This window comes from Anomaloglossus baeobatrachus, chromosome 1, assembly GCF_048569485.1.
Source record: "Anomaloglossus baeobatrachus isolate aAnoBae1 chromosome 1, aAnoBae1.hap1, whole genome shotgun sequence".
In the NCBI taxonomy this organism is placed as follows: domain Eukaryota; kingdom Metazoa; phylum Chordata; class Amphibia; order Anura; family Aromobatidae; genus Anomaloglossus; species Anomaloglossus baeobatrachus.
In genome coordinates, this window is record NC_134353.1 from 616,684,592 (window position 1) to 616,709,055 (window position 24,464).

A 24,464-nucleotide genomic window follows, 5' to 3' on the forward strand; every position below is an offset into this window, starting at 1 on the left:
CTGTTCAACAGAGCAAATAAAGTCATTTATTCAGCCACTATAATATATTACAAAATCCTGTAACAAGTCACAGCCACACCTGCCCTTCTATATAAGCTATATGGCAAACTGAATTTAAATTCTGTATAAGAGAAAACTGCTGAAAATTCAGTTTTTTAATTTATATAAGTGGCTCCAAATTCAGACCTTCACTTTAATAGGTTCCAAAAAATAACTGAGAACTGATACTGTTGCCTATTCTGGCTGCAGTAAAGAGTTAAATACCTAACAACCATCCGTTCCTATTATGTAATGTTTGGATTCATTCTCTCTTGGGTGGTAATGAGCATGAATTCCAGACTCTGGTCCTTGGTGGTTTGAATTATGTGATACCCTTACAGTAGTCCAAAGTGTTAATTACCAGCTTAGGGATATTTCTAGACTCACAGAGTAAGATTTAACATCTGATCCATTTGCATCTGCCACTGGGAAACTATAATTCTTATAAAACTAGCAAGCACTAATGAATACAATACATATTTTTACCAAGATTTATCACTCACTAATCCTGCACAGAGCAAATCTTTTTTACGGGATCATTTATATAAACATGCATGTCCTGACCTTTCATTATTTTATTGCAAGTATTTAGAAATCTACTAATAGTAATAAATATGCAGAATTCCTTCAAGATGTGGTGTTGAATACACACAGCTAGAATAAAAATCAGGGCGACTTTATGATGCTGAAGATCCCAGCTATCATGGAAAGAATCGCAGTCAGACATTGTGGGAGATGTAACTGTTTTACAACAATCATTGTCTTCATCATCGCAACGTGGAGGATTAGGGTGCGCTCACAGGAGTGTTGAAATCGGACAAGTGCAATCTGACCAATGTTAATCGATGAGGGAGAGCAGTTGGTCAGCTTTTCATCCAGATTCTGGAAGCGAGAAGAGTCGTAACATGCTGCGACTTTCTGCGAGAGCCATATCACTCGCACCCATTCAAGTGAATGGGTGCGAGAGATACAGTACATCAGACTACACTCAGCTGTTATCTCCCAGTGCAGTGCGATATATGCACAGGCTGACAATCCAGGAGATGGGGGGGATTAACCCCTCCCTCTCCTCCTCAGCGCCCACCCTCAGCTTTGCAGCTGTGACCCAATCGCAAGATCGGGTCACAGTCGCATGACACTCGGCTCATGCTCGCAGCAGAGCCTTAGTCGGGGGTCATTAGCATATCGCATCCAATGCTCGCGCATTGGATGCCATACGCTCATGTGAGTCCAGCCTAATAGGAATGAACTGATGCACAACATAAACAGAGGTCATACAGGGGCTACATACACATGAACAAACTATTACAGTTAACACAGCACCATCTGCTTTGTCCTCAAAATAGTCCTACAACATAAGTCTGCAGCTGTTGTATACTTCAACAGCATACAATATATTAGATATACAAAAAGTATCAACCAGCCTGGCTGCTGGTACCCCCATTAGAAAGAATGTCCAGTGGGTCTTTATAAGATCTTGAAAATCTGAGTACGTCTGACAAAGAAAAAAAAATAAATAATGGGCCCAAATCATTATTTTTATTGAGTTTTAGTGTTTTGAGCCTTTTTTCAGAATTTGGGTTTTTTTAGTTTATTTTACATGTGTTTGCCGGTTATGTAAAAAATATAAAAATGAGCACTCGTCACTAAACGCCAAGATCAATAAAGCAGTATAAGCCAGGGCTAGGTAAATAGAGTAGCAGTGATGTTCAATTAATAGAAATGGAACAAATGTAATAGGGAAAAAGAAGAAATTATTGCATTCAATTCTTCCTTAATTTAAAAAACAAGTGCATTGATGGAAGAGGTGTAGGACTGGGTAACAGCTGTTTCACGTTCACTCATGCTTCATCTGAGGCTCATTTGGCCATTTTTTATCACATGTATTACTTTGAAGAATTTGGTACAAAAAATAACAAATGTCACAAAACAACAACAAAAATAAAAATAAAAAATGCAAATGATAAATCAGGCTCTATGTCTGTCAGTGTCTGTACTTAGTCTCCATCTGTTTCCAGCTCACAAAGATCCATAAATAAGAACCTTTGATCGATATTTCACCAAATAAATCATTATATTTTAGTGTAATTAATCTGCGAGGGTTACAGTAGTTAGACTGCACAGATTGGACCCTAATGACATATCCTAGCACAATGCCAGCGATGTCTGTCCTGAGATAACTCTTTAAGACAATCTTGCTTTTACATCCTTTTTATAGAAGTAACGGTAATAAGAAAACCTGCACATTTACAAGGAATGGTTTAATTGTGTTCTAATCACCTTCTTAAACTTTTGTAAGGAAGTAACATTTCTGAGGTCTATTAAGCTCTGATCACACATCGTAGTGTCTGGATAAACAGCACAGTGTGTAGATAATGAAGTTAGGGCTCTATATGGGTTGACTTTTACCTCTTTAATTTTAAGTCTGGCATACAAGGCATCAGAAGCCATAGTGTGAAACTGAAGAAAGTTTTATACCAAGATTAACTTGGAGTATAATACATGCATAGGTTTATATGTCCTCTTCGATGTTTACCAGGCACAACACCCTACTTTTAGCAGCAGCTGTGCCTGGTATTACAGTTCAGTCCCAATTACTTGAATGGGATTAATCAGCAATGTAATACCGGGCATAGTTGCTACTAAAAGAGCTGTGCTTAGTAAACAAAGGGCGATGCCGGGCGGCACCCCCCCCTCCTAACAACTGATGTTGAAAGCTGGACCCCAACCAATTTGATAGGTCATATTTAAAGGTCATTTTAACAGCTTTAAATGTTTTTTAACAGGATTGCAATGTCGAGTTCCTCACTTGGTTTAATGGAATTATGGAGGGCTGTAACAAATACAGGAAAGGTACAGCAGGACCACTTGCCATCATCTCTCATTACCCTCAACTGGCAAATCCTCAATTGAGGTATTACATGGCACCCACTCAGGTGAGTAGGTCAACTGTGTAATACCGAGACAGCTAGAGTCTTCTAGAGAAAGTCTAGACATGTCCGCATTGGTTAATAAAGATGAATCCCAAGCAAGTATCTCTCCTCTATTACATCCTAAAACCCAACTTGAGAAACAACTTTAATAACAAACCTTAAATAGTAGCAGTCATTTTACATTTTGCATTTCAAAATCAATGTAAATAGGATTTAAATGTCCCCCATGCCCTCCCATCCACCAACATTTATATATTTATTATTAAATACTCAGCCTAAGGAGCCCTTTATACTGCCTACACTTATTGAAAAAAGTTCTTTATAAAGTCCTTTTTCATATGTAACTAGGCCCTTTGACTAGTCATTGAAGCATTAGTTTCCCTAGACTAGACGGCCTTCTCCACATGTTATCACGCCCCTATGGGCATGATGACATGATTTACAGAGCCGTCAACACCAGCTTTCTCCAAATCCTGAGCATCATTGTGCCTCTGAAGCTGGGTGCACACTTTTCCGCTTCAGAGAAGCACTGCGCATGTCTGCAAGAGAAGAAAATGGCAGTTTCACTTCCAGACATGTGCAGTGGACCTCTTTGAAACCAGGAAGAGTACATCCGGCTCAAGAGGCACAATGATATTAATGAAGGAAGCCGCATTCATGCTCAGGATTTGCAGACAGCTGGCGATAATGTCAGCTCTATGCAGATCGTGTTATCACACCCACAGGGGTGTGACAACATGCGGAGAGGGTCGACTAGGCTGTGGAACTAATGTCCCATCGACTGGTCAAAGGGCTCTGCTGAATACTCTGAGTGCTCTGAAGTGTGCAGTCTCCAAAGCTGCAACCATATTTACCAAATGCCTCGTACACACGGTGAGTATTTGGGGTGTTTTTACCTCAGTGTTTGTAGTCAAAACCAGGAGTGGAACAATAAGAGAAAAGTATAGGAGACACACGGGCACCACTTCTGCATTTACTTAATTTTTTTTGTGGAGTTGTAGTTTTGAGTGACACCATTCATTTTGATATTGCCTGTACTGGAAAACAGAAAATGCTGTGAACTTGTGAAAAAATAGTTATAATGGAGTACATTCTATGATAAAAACATCATTGCGATTACATTGATACCAAACTTGCTTAGATTTTTGTCAGTTAAGAGCAGAAAAAAATTCAAAAGATTGCAAAAAAAAAATATTTTGTGTTGCCATTTTCCAAGCCCCATCACATTTTTTTTCTGATGATGCACAACTTTGGAAAGTCTGACTGCCGGTCTTATCTTGCCGTACTAACCCAAACCCATAACCCACCTTTTCCTGCTTCTTAACCTAAAATAAAACAAAAAGACTGCATGACATTGGATGAAAAAAGGCTACAGCAGCCCAATTTATTAACACCAAAATAATCAATAACATTTTATCCAGAAATATAGTAACAATTCCATAAAACATAACCACCAGCAAAGGAGGGGGGGGTGGCAAGTGAAGAGTCCCATTGTACATGATTGTAACACCAGCTCCACCATGTGCCCTTAGCCGCACCACACCGGCTCGAGGACACCCAGCCGAGTGTTGCCCAACCACTGTCCTGCTGAGACCCAGCCCAGCAGGGACTCACATAAACATGTCCCGCTATGATCCAGTACAGCAGGGACCCACCTTAACCAAATATACCATTGCACCACCAAGGGTAATCTGTTCCTGCACTGGGTTCCCCCCGCCACTCTTTGTGCAATCCACCGACTTCAAATACCCCCCTCCTTTCCGCCGACTGCTGCAACAATGTCAATCCTCTTCATCTCTCCATGTCGATCTCCAGAAATCTAGATTTAGATCAGACTTTTATCGATGCAGTGCTGCTAAATATGTTTTTTTTTATTTTATTTCTTTATATTTGATGTAAGGAAAGGAAGGTAATTTGAATTTTTATATTTTTAATAATATTCTTAAAACGTTTTGTATAATTTTTACTCTATTTTTTTTCCCCTTGAACCAGTGATTGTTAAACTATATGCTGCCAGTATTGCAGTATAGAGTTCGGCTGGGCTTCAAAGGAGTACGAAGCTGGGAACAAAATGAGCCTTCAGCAGGACCCTGGCTGCCATGGTATCCCCTAGGTGTTATGGGATCAAGTCATAGGGGAAAAAATAGTCCCATAGAAATGCCGCTGTGAAAGACTAACAAAGGGGTTTAAATGGTTAATAACAGAAATTAGAGTTCAGCTCCTGCTGCTGCCGTAAGACAGAGTTGCAAGTTATATAGTGTATCCAGCATCAGTTCAGTTCCTAAATCCTCTACACAAACGGGGATCCTTGTAATCACATACATGTATAGGATGTTATGTTAGGCCACCTTCACAGTATTTGGTGAGATTTTTACCTCAGTATTTGTAGCCAAAACCAGGAGTGGAACAATCAGAGGAAAAGTAGAATAAAAACATATCAAAAAATGCAGAAGTGGTGCACATTTCTATTTAACTTTTCCCCTGGGTTTCACTTAAGCCCACTTTACACGTTGCAATTAGTTGTACAATCGCATTTGCGATGTGACACGCCCAGGTTGCATACGGGATCTTATGAGATTTCACGTTGGTCGTTCATTTGCTGTCACACGTGCGTTAGTAGTCTATGTTAAATTGGTCAATTTTGTGTGCGATCCTTTAGATCATGTGTTCTGTGACGTATGCATTGAGCACCTTTTTTTTTTTTTTTTTTTTTTTTTTTTCTTTATTGACTTGCCAAGCGTGTGTAATGTGTAGGGATGCGTTTTTACTATGTCATCTGCCATTCAGCTCTGCTACATGGCCGCTGACAGCAGCCACAGACAGCCATGTAGCAGAGCTGAATGGCAGATGACAGCAGACACAGAAAGAGCCGCACTGTCAGAATGAACTCGGGTGAACTTCACCCGACTTCATTGTCATGCTGCGGCTCTGTCTGTGTCGCGCCCTGATTAGCGGTCACCGGTGAAGACTCACCGGTGAGCGCTAATCTCCTAAGTTACTGAAGTTAGCAGCCCTCTCTCATACTCACCAATCCCCGATCCCCGGCGCTGCACGGCATTCACACTGCTCCGGCGGCTTTTACTGTTTTGAAAAAGCCGGCCGCCCATTAAACAATTTCGTATTCGCTGCTTTCCCCGCCCACCGGCGCCTATGATTGGTTACAGTGAGACACGCCCCCACTCTGAGTGACAGGTGTCACACTGCACCCAATCACAGCAGCCGGTGGGCGTGTCTATACTGTGTAGTGAAATAAATAATTAAATAATTAAAAAAAACGGCGTGCGGTTCCCCCCAATTTTAAAACCAGCCAGATAAAGCCATACGGCTGAAGGCTGGTATTCTCAGGATGGGGAGCTCCACGTTATGGGGAGCCCCCCAGCCTAACAATATCAGCTAACAGCCGCCCAGAATTGCCGCATACATTATATGCGACAGTTCTGGGACTGTACCCGGCTCTTCCCGATTTGCCCTGGTGCGTTGGCAAATCGGGGCAATAAGGAGTTATTGGCAGCCCATAGCTGCCAATAAGTCCTAGATTAATCATGTCAGGCGTCTATGAGACACCCTCCATGATTAATCTGTAAATTACAGTAAATAAACACACACACCCGAAAAAATCCTTTATTAGAAATAAAAAACACAAACATATACCCTGGTTCACCACTTTAATCAGCCCAAAAAGCCCTCCATGTCCGGCGTAATCCAGGATGCTCCAGCGTCGCTTCCAGCGCTGCTGCATGGAGGTGACCGGAGCTGCAGAAGACACCGCCGCTGCGGTCACCTCCACGCAGGTAATGAAGACAGCCGCGCGATCAGCTGCTGTCACTGAGGTTATCCGCTGTCACTGGATCCAGCGGTGGCCGCGGGTAACCTCAGTGACAGCTCAGCTGATCGCGCTACTCACCGCCGCTCCTATCACCTCCACGCAGCAACTGAGGTGAGTAGCGCGATCAGCTGAGCTGTCACTGAGGTTACTCGCGGCCACCGCTGGATCCAGTGACAGCGGATAACCTCAGTGACAGCAGCTGATCGCGCGGCTGTCTTCATTACCTGCGTGGAGGTGACCGGAGCGGCGGTGTCTTCTGCAGCTCCGGTCACCTCCATGCAGCAGCGCTGGAAGCGACGCTGGAGCATCCTGGATTACGCCGGACATGGAGGGCTTTTTGGGGCTGATTAAAGTGGTGAACCAGGGTATATGTGTGTGTTTTTTATTTCTAATAAAGGATTTTTTCGGGCGTGTGTGTGTTTATTTACTGTAATTTACAGATTAATCATGGAGGGTGTCTCATAGACGCCTGACATGATTAATCTAGGACTTATTGGCAGCTATGGGCTGCCAATAACTCCTTATTACCCCGATTTGCCAACGCACCAGGGCAAATCGGGAAGAGCCGGGTACAGTCCCAGAACTGTCGCATATAATGTATGCGGCAATTCTGGGCGGCTGTTGGCTGATATTGTTAGGCTGGGGGGCTCCCCATAACGTGGAGCTCCCCATCCTGAGAATACCAGCCTTCAGCCGTATGGCTTTATCTGGCTGGTTTTAAAATTGGGGGGAACCGCACGCCGTTTTTTTAATTATTTAATTATTTATTTCACTACACAGTATAGACACGCCCACCGGCTGCTGTGATTGGGTGCAGTGTGACACCTGTCACTCAGAGTGGGGGCGTGTCTCACTGTAACCAATCATAGGCGCCGGTGGGCGGGGAAAGCAGGGAATACGAAATTGTTTAATGGGCGGCCGGCTTTTTCAAAACAGTAAAAGCCGCCGGAGCAGTGTGAATGCCGTGCAGCGCCGGGGATCGGGGATCGGTGAGTATATGAGAGAGGGGGATAGACTGACATGGACAGAGAGTGAGGGACAGAGATAGTGACGGACTGACAGAGATTAGTGAATGACAGACATTGTGAGGCGCTTCAGAACGCAGCTTTTCAGCTGCGCTCTGAAGCGGACCTTTTTTAAGCTGCGGTGCAGAGCGCACACCTGCGCACATAGCATCAGACACCAAAATCGTATGAGGGATGTCACACGTTACAATTGACTAGGTTCGTGCAACAAAACGCTCAATTCTAGAGAATGATACGATGTGTTTGCGATCAACGGTTTTGCGTTCAATCCTGATCGCAAGTAGATGTCACACGCAGATACCTCACAAACGATGCCGGATGTGCGTCACTTACAACTTGACCCCAACGACGGATTGTGAGATATATTGAAGCGTGTAAAGTGGGCTTTACAAATACTGAGGTAAAAAATTCAACCAAATACTGAAAGGAGTTATGATGTGTAATGAACTAATGATCAATGTTTTCTGGTATTATAGCTATTACTAGAATGACCAAAGGGCTATTTTTGATTTTAAGAAATATGTAATAATAATAATAATAATAATAATAATAATATAAGACAGTGAATTTTAACCCTATTGGTTGTCTACTTTTCTACATAAATACTAAAGATGGCTCATGCATTTGTGCTAATCTTACAAGTATATAACAATTTTAGGGTCATTTCATTAAATGGGCTGTTCCCCACTTGGACCACTTGTTCGCCCCCAAAAAGAAATAAGCCTATGCTCACCTCCAGTGCCGGCATGGTTCTAGAGATGTCGAAAGCAGCGTTCCTGGGTCCCATGTGACATTGATATGACATACGAGCCCTGTGACCAATCAGCAATGGAATTCTTCTCCCCGCCTTTGTATATTTGAGCAGGAAGTCAGTGCAGCGCTCACATCCTGCACAAATGTCCAAAGACTGGGAGACAGATGTCAGGCGCTGATTGGTCATGGGGCTCGCGTGTCATAACAATGTCACATGGGACCCGGGAACATGGTTCTAGACATCACTGGAACTACGACCTCGCCACAAGTGAGTACAGGCTTATTTATTTTTACGGGGGTGAACAAGGGGAATGAGTAGGGGTTATCCAAGTTGTGGACAACCCTTTTAAGGCTGGAATTGAACACATGAGTATAATTCACCAAATTCATTAAGAGGTACTTACCACTTAATGAATTCGGTACACCATTACTATGGTGACAACCTCTGTGTGATTCCAGTCCTAAATGTGCTCAGTTTCAATGAATATGTCACGCTGCGACTCCTCCCCAGCCTGCTTTGACAAAGCTATCCAAATTTGGAAGGAAAATGGAAAAAAAGAAAATTACAACATTTTTCTTCAACTCTGCATCATGCAAAAAATGTCGACTTTTCAATGTGGTTTACACCACAAAATTGATGTAAATACTTTGATGAATTGGGTCTCTTATTTGGTAAAATTTGTAGTGTGTGGGTGCAGCACAAAATGACACAGACAGAATATTCTAGCTGCAAAGTACTGTCAGGCAGCTAATGTCAGGTCAGACGTGGCATACACAGTAAAGGGTTTTTCTGCAGGATGATATGTCACTCGCTGACATTGGGAGTTGACATTTTACTTATTTTTCAGTTTAGGTATTATCTATACCACAAACCTGTCGCACTTGTTGGAACATTGATTGAATAAGCTGCTATGAACTTTACTGCAGCGTTCTACGGCATGCCCAGTACTGGAATACTGGTTTGATGACTGTACACTAATATATAGAACGTGTACCAAATGTATGAGCTATGTCTGCTACTTGCACAATTGCACAAAATTGTAAAATAAAATGCCAATGTGCACATTGTGACAGTATTCATTTATATGTATCTAGAAGAATTTTGATTTTCTTATCAATGTAGTCTTCTTCTATCCTTCCTAAAACCATCGAGCTACAATGAGGTAATCACTAAACAAAAGCCGTGATCCATTGAGACCATCATTTTGTATGCCAGTGTAATGAAGGGAGAGCTGGAGTAAGGTGTGCACATTCATTAACAGGCGTAATGAAATCAACGCAACTTTCAACTGCTGACTGGTGTAAAAATATAAAAAGTTGCAAAAGTTTATGGCATACCAAGCAGTTCTACACCAGAAAACTGTCTGCTACTCTAACATGTATATGGGGAGAGTTAGGAGACTAGGATGGAAAGGTTGGTTTTCAATCCAATTTTCAAAAAACCTTAGTACTGTCTCTAAATGAGAAGAAACATACAGGCTCAACTACTCGGACTAATGGTCCATATAGGTGAGATAATTTCAGCCCATTAATGACTACTGATCATATCTATACAACCTGATTGTCAGTTGTTCGCCAACAAAAACTAAATTGGAACGAAAGATTGCTGATAAGTAATACGGTAATTAACCCTATTACAGAATGCATTCAAATTACTTTTCTAGCTTAAAAGGGAACCAACCAGCAGGATTTTCCCATATAAAATAAAGGCAGTACCATACTGGCGCTAGCATGGTGAATACAATAATACCTTCAGTTTAGAGATTGTATGTTTGATTGCAGAAAAAAAACACTCAGAAATGAGTCAATTGATTGAGTAGCATGTGCAGAGGAGAGGTGTGCAGAGGTGCATGGCTTGTGATTCGGATCCTCCATATATATTCCTCCACTGCGTTCTTCTGGATTGTCCCTTTTCATTATATAAATTTATCGCCATGCCGCTGTTGGCAGCATGTGCATATTGTTATTGTGATGTTGTTTTCATTAAAATGGCGCTGGAGTCAGCACGTGTGTACTGTGATCTCCAGCGCCATTTTATTGAAGAAGACCATAAGCAGCAGAGGTGCGTGTGCAGATGAAAAATTAGATTTAATCTGCGCATACACCAGTGCAGCTCATATTCATCTCCACAGTGTCTTCAATAAAAAGGCGCCAGAGATCACAGTACACACATGGCTGACTTCGAAGCCATTTTCATGAACAGAACATCACAATAGCAATGTGCATGTGTCACTAACAGCGGCAATGGCGGCACTGTGCAAAATGTAAATAAAGAAAAATCCAAGAGGGCGCAGGAGGAGGAATATATACAGAGGATTCACCCAAAAAGGCCCGCCCCACTGCACATGCCCCTCAACCAATGCACTCATTTCTGGACCTTTGAGAATGTTTATTTCTGCAATCAAACATCCAATCTGGAAACTGAAGGTATGATTTGATTAACCATGCTAGTGCCAACATGGTACTGCCTTTACACCGTGTGCAGAATTATTAGGCAAATAAGTATTTTGATCACATGATACTTTTAATACATGTTGACTACTCCAAGCTGTATAAGCTTGAGAACCAACTACCAATTAAGTAAATCAGGAGATGTGCATCTCTGTAATGAGGAGGGGTGTGGTGTAATGACATCAACATCCTATAGAAGGCGTGCTTAATTATTAGGCAACTTCCTTTCCTTTGGCAAAATGGGTCAGAAGAGAGATTTGACGGGCTCTGAAAAGTCCAAAATTGTGAGATGTCTTGCATAGGTATGCAGCAGTCTTGAAATGGCCAAACTTTCGAAGCGTGAACACTGAACAATCAAGCGTTTCATGGCAAATAGCCAACAGGGTTGCAAAAAGCGTGTTGGGAAAAAAAGGCGCAAAATAGCTGCCCATGAATTGAGGAAAATCAAGCGTGAAGCTGCCAAGATGCCATTTGCCACCACTTTGGCCATATTTCAGAGCTGCAACGTTACTGGAGTATCAAAAAGCACAAGGTGTGCCATACTTAGGGACATGGCCAACGTAAGGAAGGCTGAAAAACGACCACCTTTGAACCAGAAACATAAGATAAAACGTCAATACTGGGCCAAGAAATATCTTAAGACTGATTTTTCAAAGGTTTCATGGACTGATGAAATGAGAGTGACTCTTGAAGGGGCAGATGGATGGGCCAGATGCTGATCAGTAAAGAGCAGAGAGCTCCATTCCGACTCATACCCCAGCAAGGTGGAGGTGGGGTACTGGTATGGGCTGGTATCATCAAAGATGAACTTGTGGGACCTTCTCGGGTTGAGGATGGAGTGAAGCTCAACTCCCAGACCTACTGCCAGTTTCTGGAAGACAACTTCTTCAAGCAGTGGGACAGGAAGAAGTCGGTATCGTTCAAGAAAAACATGATTTTCATGCAGGATAATGCTCCATCACATGCATCCAACTACTCCACAGCATGGCTGGCCAGTAAAGGTCTAAAAGATGAAAAAATAATGACATGGCCCCCTTGTTCACCTGATCTAAACCCCATAGAGCAGACGTCCCCAACCTTTTTTGCACCAGGGACCGGCTTTAAGCAAGACCAGTTTTCCATGGCCCGGTGGGACATGGGCGGCGCTTTAGTCATATGGGGGCGGGGTTAGGGAGGGGTGGAGCTTAGTGAATACTTATAATTACTACATTATAGCACTGCTATATGCACCAGACAGCGCTGTATGGGGAGGATGCTGGCAAGACCTCAGTGTACAGCGCTGCTAAGTAGCATCTCTGTACATTGAGCGTCAGTGTATACAGCACTGCTGCTTAGCAGCGCTACAAACTGAACACCGGTACCGGGAGCCGCGTCAATGAGGCCAGTCTGCTGCCCCGCCCTGGCATGCCCCACATAACATGTTCTGCCGGGGGCGAGTCAGTGAGGAGAGCCTGCCGCCCCACCCCATCAAGTACATACCATGCTGTGCTGGAGGGCCGCGTCACTAAGACCCGCCCGATGCCCCACCCCATCCCGTGCAACAGGTATCATGCTGTTTTGTGGAGGGCTGCGTCACAAAGACCCGCCCGATGCCCCGCCCCATCCTGCATAATGTTCTCTGCCGGGAGCTGCGCGCTGTCACGGCTACGGCAGAGAACATTATCAATCCACACAGAGTGTGCTCTGATCAGACGCAGGGCCACAGAGCTAGCTGTCAGCGGCACCGTGGACCGGCTGAAAACCCCCAACGGCCCTGTCCTGGTCCGCGGACCGGCGGTTGGGGACCTCTGCCATAGAGAACCCATGGTCCCTCATAAAATGTGAGATCTACAGGGAGGAAAAACAGTACCCCTCTCGGAACAGTGTCTGGGAGGCTGTGGTGGCTGCTGCACACAATGTTGATCGTAAACAGATCAAGCAACTGACAGAATCTATGAATGGTAGGCTGTTGAGTGTCATCATAAAGAAAGGTGGCTATATTGGTCACTAATTTTTGGGGTTTTGTTTTTGCATGTCAGAAATGTTTATTTCTAAATTTTGTGCAGTTATATTGGTTTACCTGGTGAAAATAAACAAGTGAGATGGAAATATATCTGGTTTTTATTAAGTTGCCTAATAAGTCTGCACTGTAATAGTTACCTGCACAAGCAGATATCCTCCTAAGATAGCCAAATCTAAAAAAAAACCACTCCAACTTCCAAAAATATTAAGCTTTGATATTTTTGAGTCTTTTGGGTTGATTGAGATCATAGTTGTTGATCAATAATAAAAAAAATCCTCTAAAATACAACTTGCCTAATAATTCTGCACACGGTGTATTTTATGTGGGAAAATCCTGCTGGTTGGTTGCCTTTAAAAATGTTCACTTCCATCCAATGTAGGTCCTTGAAACAGCTGGTTAGAAGAGGTGACAGGTGTCAAACTCCCACCAATCTGACTTGATGACTTTTAATAAAGAAAGGCCATCAATATGCCAATAGTAGACAACCAGACTAAAATGAATCTTAAAATGCAACATAGAATTGCTTAGAAAGGTAGGAGTATAGTTATTGGACAACTGAGGCATATGACCTAAGAGCTGAATGCCTGGATGGCATCATCAAGTCACTAGGCTTTGGCAGGTATACACAGCTGAAGGAACAAAATAAAGCTTTTGTATAGGATGAAAGAAAGCCAAGCTGTGAGTTCTGCCTCGCTCACCTACATGCGGTGGTAGACAACTTTTCTAGCATACGTTTGTATACAGAATGTCAGTCGTGCTATGTGTGAGGTAAGCAGTAGTGATGAGCGAGTACTAAAATGCTCGGGAGCTCGAGGCTCGGGCCGAGCATCTCAAAATACTCGTGTACTCGGCCCGAGCACCGAGCCCAATGTTATCCTATGGGAGACCCGAGTATTATTCTGAAATGACCCCCGGCAGCATGTAGAAACCATAAAACTGTAAATTACAAAAAAAAACGTGCGTGTGTGTGTGTAAGCGTGCATATATATATACACGCGGAGTGGAGTGCGGGAGGGGCCGTAGCCGAGCGGGGAAGTGTCGGGCTAAAGGCACGGTCACGCTGTGCGGGCCGGCCAATCACTGCAATTCCACAAGTAACAGGGCTGTGGCATTGCAGTGGTCTGCCAGCCAATCCCTGCATAAGGAATGGCTGTAAAAAGAGCGCCAACATGAAGACCACGAGTACAGCACGAGTATCGCGAGATTACTCGGTCCCCGCCGAGTAGCCCGAGTACATTGATACTCGTGCGAGTACCGAGTAGTAACAAGCATACTCGCTCATCACTAGTAAGCAGGACTCACAAACTTCCTCGATGATCTCTCCCAGTTTTTATACAGCATTTTTATACTTTGGCTTTTCATCTCCCCTCTTTGCTATTGTGGCCACAAGTAGGGAAACACAGGAGACCAAAAACTGACAAAAAAGATAAAATTCACATTATGATAATAGCTTAGGCACTAAATTACTAAATCACTGCACTATATTATACACCAACAGCCAATCAAAGGCTTGCAGCTGCCGTTGACATACTAGTTGGCAGCACACAGCAGTGATATCATATGCTGCATGGCTCATGCACAATGAAATAATTTGCCAACTTCTGCACCAGCTATAGAAGAGGACACATCACTTCGTGGGAGTGGTGGAAGGCCAGAAGGATTATTATTTATTTTTAACATTTTTTTGAGAAGAGCAGCAGAAGAGGGACAATATTACTGGATACTATACTACACCGTGTGCAGAATTATTACACAAGTTGAATTTTAGAGGATTTTTTTTATAATTGATCAAAAGCTATGATCTCAATCAACCCAAAAGACTCATATATCAAAGCTTAATATTTTTGGAAGTTGGAGTGTTTTTTTTTTTATTTCGCTATCTTAGGCCTTCAACACACTCACGTGAAAATCACGCACGTGCCGAGACACACGTATTTCCCCTGCGTGTTGCATGCAGGTAAGTATGTGTCTCTGGTACGTGCGGGCCACGTGTGTTCTCCGCAAGCTATCCGTGATAACATATGGAGAACAGGTTATTTACATACTCACGTAGTCCGCGCTGCTGTCCGTGGTGCTGATCTTCGGTCTCCAGCCCTCCCGTCTCCCCGCTGCTGCTGCTTCCGGACGCAGTGAAGTGAATATTAAATGAGAATAATGAGCGGCGGTCGGCAGAAAGTGACAGCAGCGGCAGAGACAGGATGGCTGGAGAAGGTGAGTTAAGGTTTTTTTTTTTTTTTCTCTGACACGTGTGTTTTCTCCAGCACGTGTCACACAGGACCGCATCCACACTACACCCGTGTGGTACGGGTGCGGGCCGTGTGACACCCGTGCTACCGGAGAAAACACTGACATGTCAGCATGTAGAAAAACGCACACACGTACAAACGAACACGGACACACGTTCCGTGTGGTTTTACGTGTGTGTGCCTGCTACAATAGGGCAGCATTGCTGAACGTGTCTCCGTGCCACCGGTACGTGCAAAAAATGGCAAACACGTCCCGGCGGCACAGATGTGTGTCGGAGGCCTTAGGAGGATATCTGTTTTTGCAGATAATTATTACTGATTACTGTGCAGAATTATTAGGCAACTTAATAAAAACCAAATATATTCCCATCTCACTTGCTTATTTTCACCAGGAAAAACCAATATAACTCCACAAAATTTAGAAATAAACATTTCTGACATGCAAAAATTAAACCCCCAAAAAGTTAGTGACCAATATAGCCACCTTTCTTTATGATGACACTCAGCAGCCTACCATCCATAGATTCTGTCAGTTGCTTGATCTGTTTACCATCTACATTGCGTGCAGCAGCCACCACAGCCTCCCAGACACTGTTCCGAGAGGTGTACTGTTTTCCCTCCCTGTAGATCTCACATTTTATGAGGGACCACATGTTCTCTATGGGGTTCAGATTAGGTGAACAAGGGCCCATGTCATTATTTTTTCATCCTTTAGACCTTCACTCGCCAGCCACGCTGTGGAGTAGTTGGATGCATGTGATGGAGCATTGTCCTGCATGAAAATCATGTTTTTCTTGAACGATACCGACTTCTTCCTGTACCACTGCTTGAAGAAAATGTCTTCCAGAAACTAGCAGTAGGTCTGGAAGTTGAGCTTCACTCCATCCTCAACCCGAAAAGGTCCCACAACTTCATCTTTGATGATACCAGCCCATACCAGTACCCCACCTCTACCTTGCTGGCGTCTGAGTCGGAGTGGAGCTCTCTGCTCTTTACTGATCCAGCCTCTGGCCCATCCATCTGGCCCATCAAGAGTCACTCTCATTTCATCAGTCCATAAAACCTTTGAAAAATCAGTCTTAAGATATTTCTTCGCCCAGTCTTGACTTTTTATCTTTTGTTTCTTGTTCAAAGGTGGTCGTTTTTCAGCCTTCCTTACCTTGGCCATGTCCCTGAGTATGGCACACCTTGTGCTTTTTGATACTCCAGTAATGTTGCAGCTCTGAAATATGGCCAAACTGGTGGCAAATGGCATCTTGGCAGCTTCACGCTTGATTTTCCTCAATTCATGGGCAGTTATTTTGCGCCTTTTTTGCTCAACACGCTTCTTGCGACCCTTTTGGCTATTTGCCATGAAATGCTTGATTGTTCAGTGATCACGCTTCGAAAGTTTGGCAGTTTCAAGACTGCTGCATACCTATGCAAGACATCTCACAATTTTGGACTCTTCAGAGCCTGTTGAATCTCTCTTCTGACCCATTTTGCCAAAGGAAAGGAAGTTGCCTAATAATTAAGCACACCTTATATAGGGTGTTGATGTCATTACACCACACCCTCCTCATTACAGAGATGCACATCACCTGATTTACTTGATTGGTAGTTGGCTCTAAAGTCTATACAGCTTGAAGTAGGACAACATGTATAAAAATTATCCTGTGATCAAAATAGTCATTTGCCTGATAATTCTGCAGACAGTGTAGGAGAGGGAGATATTAATCCACAAAGGGGCACATGATAGAGGACATTATTAGAGGGAAAAATAATAAAGAAAAGATAGCCACACTTGACCTGGTGTCAGGTCCTAAATAGTGATGAGCGAGTATGCTTGTTACTACTCGGTACTCGCACGAGTATCACTGTGCTCGGGCTACTCGGCGGGTACCGAGTAATTTCGCGATACTCGTGCTGTACTCATGGTCTTCATCCCTGCATGTTGGCGCTCTTTTGAGAGCCAGCCCTCATGCAGGGATTGGCTGGCAGACCACTGCAATGCCACAGCCCTTTTAGTTGTGGAATTGCAGTGACTGGCCAGCCTGCACAGCGTGACCGAGCCTTTATACCGGCGGGCGTGCTGTGCTCTGCTCACAGCCATCTCATATTCCCTGCTTTCCCCGCCCACAGGCGCCTATGATTGGTTGCAGTGAGACACACCCCCACGCTGAGTGACAGGTGTCTCACTGTACCCAATCACAGCAGCCGGTGGGCGTGTATATACTGTGCAGTAAAATAAATAATTAAAAAAAACGGCGTGCGGTCCCCCCAATTTTAATACCAGCCAGATAAAGCCATACGGCTGAAGGCTGGTATTCTCAGGATGGGGAACTCCACGTTATGGGGAGCCCCCCACCCTAACAATATCAGTCAGCAGCCGCCCAGAATTGCTGCATACATTATATGCGACAGTTCTGGGACTGTACCCGGCTCTTCCCGATTTACCCTAGTGCGTTGGCAAATCGGGGTAATAAGGAGTTAATGGCAGCCCATAGCTGCCACTAAATCCTAGATTAATCATGTCAGGCGTCTCCCCGAGATTCCTTCCATGATTAATCTGTAAATTACAGTTAAAAAACACACACACACGAAAAATCCTTTATTAGAAATAAAAAGCAATAACAAAGTCCCTCATCACCAATTTATTAACCCCGACAAAGCCCTCCATGTCCGGCGTAATCCACGGACCTCCAGCATCGCGTCCAGCTCTGCTGCATGGAGGTGACAGGAGCAGCAGAATACACCGCCGCTCCGGTCAGCTTCACACAGCAACTGAGGTGAGTAGCGCGATCAGCTGCTGTCAGTCAGGTAACTCACGGCCACCGCTGGATCCAGCGGTGGCCGCGATTTACCTTAGTGACAGCTCAGCTGATCGCTATACTCACCTCAGTTGCTGCGTGGAGCTTACCGGAGCGGCGGTAAGTAGCGCGATCAGCTGAGCTGTCACTGAGGTTACCCGCAGCCACCGCTGCATCCACCGCTGGATCCAGGTAACCTCAGTGACAGCTCAGCTGATCGCGATACTCACCTCATTTGTTGCGTGGAGCTGACCGGAGCGGCGGTGAGTAGCGCGATCAGCTGAGCTGTCACTGAGGTTACCCGCGGCCACCGCTGCATCCACCGCTGGATCCAGGTAACCTCAGTGACAGCTCATCTGATCACGCGGCTGTCTTCAGTTGCTGTGTGAAGCTGACAGGAGCGGCGGTGTATTCTGCAGCTCCTGTCACCTTCATGCAGCACAGCTGGATGCGACGCTGGAGGACTGTGGAGTACGCCGGACATGGAGGGTTTGTCGGGGTTAATAAATTGGTGATGAGGGACTTTGTTAGTGTTTTTTTATTTCTAATAAAGGATTTTTCGGGTGTGTGTGTTTTTTAACTGTAGTTTACAGATTAATCATGGAAGGAATCTCGGGGAGACGCCTGACATGATTAATCTAGGATTTAGTGGCAGCTATGGGCTGCCATTAACTCCTTATTACCCCGATTTGCCAACGCACTAGGGTAAATCGGGAAGAGCCGGGTACAGTCCCAGAACTGTCGCATATAATGTATGAGGCAATTCTGGGCGGCTGCTGACTGATATTGTTAGGCTGGAGAGCTCCCCATAACGTGGAGCTCCCCATCCTGAGAATACCAGCCTTCAGCCGTATGGCTTTATCTAACTGGTATTAAAATTGGGGGGGACCGCACACCGTTTTTTTTTAATTATTTAATTATTTATTTCACTGCACAGTATACACACACCCACCGGCTGCTGTGTTTGGGTGCAGTGAGACACCTGTCACTCAGCGTGGGGGCGTGTCTCACTGTAACCAATCATAGGCGCCGAAAAGCAGGAAAGCAGGGAATACGAGATTGTTTAATGAGCGGCCGGCTTTTTCAAAAGAGGAAAAGCCGCCGGAGTTTAGTGAACAGCTGTGCAGCGCCGCACCGGGGATCGGGGAACGGTAAGTAAGAGAGAGGGGGGAGACTGACCGACAGACTGTGAGAGGGGGACAGACAAGACAGAGAGAGACAGACAGAGCGAGACCGACCGACGGGAGATAGAATGAAAAAAAAAATGACCGACATCGCTAGTAAAAAGCACAAAATGTGCGTTTTGGACATCGGAGTGCCACACAATGTTTTACGTAAAATCTTTCATGTATTATTCTCAAAAAGTAACATACACCAGCTCTATCTCACTATTGGGTATGTGCCCTTAACATTTCCGCCATGAAAATTCATTTTGGTGTCATTTTGGAAGGTTTTCTGGTGAGTCCGTAAAAATGGCGTAAAACTCGGACAAAATTGTTCACAGCTGTGACTTTTGAGTGATAAATGCTTCAAGGGGTCTTCCCCATGCTGTGGCCATGTCATCTGAGCACTCTTCTGAGACTTTTGTGACATTTTTAGGGTTTCTACATGCTGCCGGGGGTCATTTTAGAAAAATACTCGGGTCTCCCATAGGATAACATTGGGCTCGGTGCTCGGGCCGAGTACACGAGTATCTTGGGATGCTCGGCCCGAGCCTCGAGCACCCGAGCTTTTTAGTACTTGCTCATCACTAGACCTAAACTATCTTGTTAATATGAGCTGATGCAAATGACCTACAGTATATTCTCTATCTAGCAAAAAATAGATTTGCAGTGAATAGATTTGCACAAATCTCAAACCTGGAAAGCTTGTAATTACTCAGAAAATACATGTGGGGGAAAAGAGAGAGAGAAAGGACCCCAAAAGGACATAAAAGCTTATACTTTATAGGAGAGATAGTGGATCCCACATAAGAGCTTACACTCTACAGGAGAGAGGGAGAGAGAATAAGAGAGAAAAAGGACCTAACATTTCAGAAGAAAGAGAGGACCCTGCTGATCATAAGAGCTTACACTCTACAGGAGAGAGAACGCCACTGATCATAGGAGCTTACATTCTATAGGCGAGAGAGGGAGAGAAGGAGAGAGGTAGAGGACCCCACTAACCATAAGAGCTTATGCTCTACAGGAGAAAAAGAGGGAGAGAACCCCACTGACCATAAGAGCTTACATTCTACAGAAGATAGAGAGGGACAGGACTCCACTGACCATAAGAGCTAACACTCTACAGGAGAGAGAGATGGAGAGAGGGAGAGGACCCCACTGACCATAAGAGCTTACACTCTACAGGAGGGAGATAGGGATAGGACCCCACTGACAATAAGAGCTTGCACTCTACAGAAAAGAGAGAGGGAGAGATTGAGAGGACCCCACTGACCATAAGAGCTTACGCTCTACAGAAGAGGGAGACTAACCCATTGGCTTTGGAGATGAAAAATGACTGTCCTGTACAAACTGTGCTCCATTGGGAATTGCTGTTCTGTGATGGCCCAGGTCCTGACCACCACTGTACAAGGTGTGAATCCGTGAGATGTCATATCTGCTGGGTTTTATGGGAAGGTCCATGCAGCAGCACAAAATGACATATTAGCCTATACTCTAATTCTTCAGTAATGTGGGATATGGCACAGGGCAAGGTTTTATTTTGAGAACTGCGAATTTCAGGATATTTATCTCAAACTCGATCCTCTGCGGATTGATCGACTTCTCTCTTATAATACACACTGTCATATACTAATTTGATTTCATGCTTAGCAAAAACTTTTAGAAAAAAAATAATTCTAAGAACATTCAAGGATAATTAACTATGTCTTTATGCAACAACTGTATTAAGACAACCATGTAAAATAGCAGCATGTACGCAATTTAATTGTCACTTCATTTGTCATCATTGAAGTATTGGACTTTACATAATTAAAACAACATGTAAACATAAAGATCATAGAAGACAGCATGACGGATGTTGGCTGAGAAAGTAAATTACATCTTAAGTAATTATAGGTTTATTGCTTTTACAGTAGAAAGTGCAGTATAGGTGCACAAGACATTTATTATAATATAGGGAGAATGTCATTGCAAGGCGAAAGGATAAAAAACAACATTTGCACCAATATATCAATATACACTAGAAATAGAAACAATATACCATAGGGGTAAGAGATGCATAAATAATCATAACAATAATCTTGTAACTAAACACAATGTTCTTACTGTTGCGCTGTTTGCCTTGCAGGCTGGGAAATACAGTAGATGTGGATGGATGATGTGTGTCCGCTCGTGATGTGTCCTAGCTATATGTCTTAGCAGAGATCATGTGGGAGTGACCTCATGTGTCACCTCTGTCTTCACTGTTTGAGTGACAGACACTATTTTAAAGGCACAGACAAGTCCAATTTCATTCAGGACAGGAGTAGCTAATACTTCCTCTGGCTGTTACAGGACTGGCAGCCTTTTGGAACAGCTGACCAAAATGTTTCAGGAGTTTCTCATGTCCGGAAAGTTAAAATGACAGTTCAGACGACAATCTGTACAGTCACCTTACATGAAGACCATAAATCATCCAGTGAACAAGCTGCTATTGATATCTAACTAAATACTTTTTTAATGTTAATATTAGGTAAAGAATAGATATATTTTGTAAAAATGCTGTAACAATCTCAGAACTGAAATCAATCCATTTACAAGTAGAAGTATTCTGAAAAAAGGTGTCATTATTCTGATTAGTGGTGCTCAGCTCTCCTGCAGAGCCTATGCTGGGCCTCATATTTTCCTCCTGTGAACTCGTTGTTCCCAGTGGAATCCTGTGTGGTGTGGGAGAGGCCTGTTCATTGGAGCCTTGTTGTGGGTGATTGCTCTGCTTTATCGGGGAGCTATTTGACCCGGAACACCACCAGGGAAAGTTCCTGTTTGGCAGTGCACGTCTCTGGTTCCTGTAAGTGACTGACCTGATCTTGTCCCACTACCTAGTTCCTCGTACCTCTTCCCACCTCCTCCCCTACTCTGACTTGACTCCCTGCCTCCCAGACCTTCGGCTAGTTTCCTGACTCTGGCTCTGCTCTCTCCTATGTACCCGACGTGTCCTTTTGGCTACTCCGCTCTCTTCCTGGCACTTGAACCGACTTCGTAGTTCATGACCCTCGGCTTGCACATTGAGTTTGACTTTTCTCTCTCCCTCTGTTACTGATGTGATTTTGTGACGCCCTGGCGAAACCAGGTAGTTACACAGTTTAGGCCCCCGCACAACACCGTTCCCACAGAGGGTTAATGCAGCTGACCTGAAACCCTAGTCACCCCCTCAGGGAGGGACAGACACACCAGTGGGCGGGACCAGGCGGAAAGGAAATGTCAACCCAGGGGTCTGGAGAGCCCAGGGCGGGAAAACAGAGAGATCAGTTTGAGGTTCAAGTTGAGAGGAGTTAGGAGGAGAAGCTGACAGGTGTCAGGGTCGGAGCCCTGACACATTGGCTAGGTGGCAGACGGTGGTCACCGCCAGCAGGAGACGGGAAGACAGCTCGGCAGATCCGAGGTGGACCGGGGCAGGGTTGTAGCCCGCCGATACTGACACCGGAGAACGGTCCCGGAAACCATGCACAAAGGGGGTACTCAGACCCTGAAGCCAGGACCGGCACCGCCGGCATAGCTAATTAACCAATTGAGGGCAGGATTCCAGGTCCTGTCCCCACCTAAAGGCCGCTTTACACGCTGCGATATCATTACCGATATCAGGATTTATAGAATAAGGGGGCACCTTTCCCCTATTGGGATCACCATCAGCAAAATTGGGGCAAATTAAGACAGGAGAAAAAGAGTTGCTGTATATAGGGATCAACCAATGCGTTTTTGTTCAATTCAAAAAAATATTTTATTGGTACAAAAATTTGTGCATACATAGAATCCACACAAGACAGTGAAAGGGTTAAAAACATTTAAAATATTTTTAATTAACGAACACCCCAATACATGGTTCCATGTCAGGAACCTGACACCGAAATTCCAAATACAACTATACTAGATGTACCATACAATAATAAATCCAGGTGGGATACAGATCATAAATGTCATCAGTTACTGCAATCATATACCCAATAGTACATACAAGTATAGCATACTATCTGACACCACCATTGTTAAATACAATGTAATAATTATAGACCACCAGCAGGACAAAAAAAGACCTTATATAAAGGAAATCAGCGTACAACAGACATCGATTTAAGTTAGGTAAAACACTAGTTAACCAAAGGCGTCCGAGATGAAACACCAGGTTATATTACCACCTGCTGAGGTCCAGATTTAAAGCAGTGCAAGGTTCCAGGATCGGTGTGGGTATGGGGTGTTGCCCCACGCGTATCGCCACAGAGAATGTGGCTTCCTCAAGGGCCAAAAAATAAAATGTACCGTTACCGATATCGCTAGCGTGCGTACCCGCCTCCATGGGTTGTGCCACACGGGCACATCACTGCCCGTGGTGCACAACATCGCTCAGACCCATCACACTACTTACCTGCCTAGCGACGTTGCTGTGACCGGCGAACCGCCTCCTTTCTAAGGGGGTGGTTTGTTCGGCATCACAGCGACATCACTAAGCGGGCGCCCAATAGAAGTGGAGGGGCGGAGATGAGCGGGACGTAACATCCCGCCCACCTCCTTCCTTCCTCATTGCCGGCGGCCGCAGGTAAGGTGAGGTTCCTCATTCCTGCGGTGTCACACATAGCGATGTGTGCTGCCGCAGGAACGACGAACTACATGTACCGGCAGCAGCAACGATAATTGAGAATGGGGGGCATGTCACCGATTAGCGATTTTGCACATTTTTGCGATGATGCAAAATCGCTCATAGGTGTCACACGCAACAACATCGCTAAAGCGGCCGGATGTGCGTCACAAATTCCGTGACCCCAACGAGAACGCTTGAGCAATGTCGTAGCGTGTAAAGCGGCCTTAAGTCCCAAAAAGTAGACAACCACCCACAGAGAGGGATAGGGCATCCGCCAGAGCCCAATAGATCCCACGGGTCAGCATCTGACGGGCACGGCTCCCAACCATAGGACCGGGAACGGACTCCTGCGTTACACACCGGGAAGACTACACAAGAAAACGCAAAGTGCAGAGGAAAGGGGTAGTGACCATCAGCCCGGGTGACGGACCAGATACACCCGTCTGCGGCAGCCGGCCACCATCACCTTGGTTTACCAAAAGACTTGTGTAATTGATTCAACAGTGAATAACTTTCCCGGTCTGACCGGGTGCGCCGGCCCCCTTGCCGTTATCATCCCCTGCACAGATATATTGGGCCCTCCCTGCCCACGGAGGGGTTAACATCCAGCTGCCAGCTCATCGCC

General features: G+C 44.6%; 1 protein-coding gene across 1 annotated transcript in view; it reads right to left on the minus strand.

Moving 5' to 3' along the window:
- Window positions 1–21,395, minus strand: part of LOC142296653 (protein FAM240B-like) — an 81,509-nt gene extending 60,114 nt beyond the window's left edge. The window contains exon 1 of the mRNA XM_075340522.1: window positions 21,334–21,395. The gene's annotated coding sequence lies outside the window, so the exon portion shown is untranslated. The remainder of the gene's footprint in view (window positions 1–21,333) is intronic.
- Between the last annotated feature and the right edge of the window lie 3,069 nt (window positions 21,396–24,464).